Source organism: Montipora capricornis, chromosome 2, assembly GCF_036669925.1.
Source record: "Montipora capricornis isolate CH-2021 chromosome 2, ASM3666992v2, whole genome shotgun sequence".
Taxonomy (NCBI): domain Eukaryota; kingdom Metazoa; phylum Cnidaria; class Anthozoa; order Scleractinia; family Acroporidae; genus Montipora; species Montipora capricornis.
This window is the reverse complement of record NC_090884.1, coordinates 25,967,779-25,970,278: the sequence shown is the minus strand read 5'-3', so window position 1 is coordinate 25,970,278 and position 2,500 is coordinate 25,967,779.

The window sequence follows — 2,500 nt, the reverse complement described above, 5'->3', positions numbered from 1 at the left end:
ACAATCCAAGTTGTTTAATAAAGTGGATCTTGGGAAATGATTCAGAGCCAGGTGATCACTAGAGGGAATATTTGTGTCAATTCTCTAGTAAATACAAAACGTGAAAGTATCGTTTAAAAAAAGCCAGGTGATAAATAATTATGTTTGTCGTTGTTGTTTATCAGTTAAGTCCATTAAATTCCTAAAGGGAACTTTTTGGTGAGACTGACCGGGGATATACTCGTGCTCCCTCTCCACTTTCTACTTAAATCGCAGGAACTCAGAGACAATCAATTACTGGACTTGTCACTTGCTTTAATGGATCTTCAAGTTCAGTGCACAGTTTTCTCCTCAAGTGTTCTGTACTCCGGCGAGTAGTTTTTCAAAATTGAAAGTGTGGCTTACTTATTCGCTCTACTGGTCCAGGTAACACATCGTGATTGGTCGAAAGCTTAGAATGCAATAACGTCAACTTGAAAAGAGGTGCTTAACACCAACCCCGAAGGTGAACCTATCGCTGCACGAAACGTGGCTTACGCCGACGACTTCCAAATCGCACTGCTCGGTTAGGCCTGGAACAACTCATTTAAGACCAATCGCAGTGGTTGATGGACCAGGATTGCTGTACCTAACTCTCTGGACGGAACGTAACTTGTCGACTAATAAATTTAGAGTAACATGGACTACGTCTGTGAAGTAAACAAGGGATTAACAAAATTAAGTAATGTACCTGGTTGAACAAAGCCCCAAACCTAATAACGTCAACGCAGGATTAACGCATCAGGGACCCGTTTCTGGAAAGTCCCGAAACTTTACGGGCCATTTTCGGGTGTCACAAATCCCTCTGTATCTCAAGAACGGAGAGGACTTGAGTTATCACACTTCATAGTCAGTTTGCCTTTTGTTACGTTGAAAAAATGTTAAAAGATCGGCTTTCCTGAAGGAGCCGTTAGCAAGTTCTCAAATGGCTTTTCGGGCCAGAAAAGTTTTCGGGATCTTTGAGAAACGGGCCCCAGGGCCCCGTTTCTCGAAAATCCCGAAACTTTACGGGCCATCATTCGGGTGTCACAATTCCCTTTGTATCTCAAGAACGAAGAAGATTCAAGTCGTCAAACTACACAGTTCTTTTTTTTTTTTTTTTAAACGTGTTAAAAGATCGGCTTTCCAAAACAAGCGGTTGGGAGTTTCACAAATGGTTTTCCGGGCCCGAAAAGTTTTCGGGACTTTCGAGAAACGGGCTACGGGCCCCAGTTGTACAAACAATGGATAGCGCTATCCGCAGGATAAATTACTATCCGGTGGATAGGATAGTGATTTATCCGGTTGATAGCGTTATCCACCTTTTGAACAACTAGGGCTTGTATTGCAACGGAGTTTCCATAATAACGGTAATGGTACATCAGAGTCGTTTCCTAACAGTACAACAGCAGTTAACCTTAGTTTAGACTTACAGCCTTACAAACATACATAGAAAACCTGGCCCCACTTGTTCAAAATGGTAGATAACGCTATCCACCAGGCCCTAGTTGTTCGAAGGGTGGATAGCGCTACCCACTGGATAAATCATTATCCACTGGATAACTCAATTAATTGGTTTTGCTAGTGTTTATCCGCCGGACAGCGATTTATCCGGTGGATAGCGTTATCCATCCTTTGAACAACTGAGGCCTGGAGTACACCGGTTGCACGACATCACGTACTAGAAGCACTTGTTATCATAGTCCTTTTAGCGTCTGTTTCGTGAAAGGTTGTCCAAGAGAAGCATTTAAGTGTACACGACAATGTCGAAAGGCATTATGGTAAACTGTCAGTCAATTTGAGTCAACGAAAACATAACGACAGTACTATCGAAAACGTCTCCTAGAAATATACAAGTGAGTTTCAAAGTTCAGTCAAATGATCTAGGCCATGAATTAGTACCAAAGGGTTAGGAGAAGGAAGGGTTAGGAGAAGGAAGATTCTGACGACTTTAACCTTGCTAACTTATTTTATGTCATGTTTCGGCGAGAAAGTTTGAGAAATGTATACAAAAATCGTGGCGCACGTGCAGAGCCATCGATTTTGCTAATGAAACCCTTTTGTTTTTGGACGTGTTTTTGTAGCGGGTAATTGCGGGAGAGAGCTTCAACATAAGTCTGCGCGTACTGCTTCTTCATGAACGCTATGTCCTAAGAACTCTTTGATCCAAATAGCTCGCTATCGTAGGTCTTCGCTGTACGGTCGTGGCATCGTTAACTTCATATTGAATACTGTCTCATACTACCTTTCGGCACTGTCGCAAACGCTATTACGCTTCTTTTGGACAACCTTTCTGGAAACAGCTGTATATATTTGAAATGCGGGTTATAGACGAAGGAGTGAAGGGAGTAAAATGATTCGAACCTATGACCTCGGTTCGAATCCTGTTGGAGCCACCTGAATTTTTTCAGTTTACTTTAAGAGACAATTGCTCAAATTGTCCAGTTAAGTGCGAGGATTACTCCCGGGGGGGGGGGGGGGGGGGACTCCCATATGAAACAGA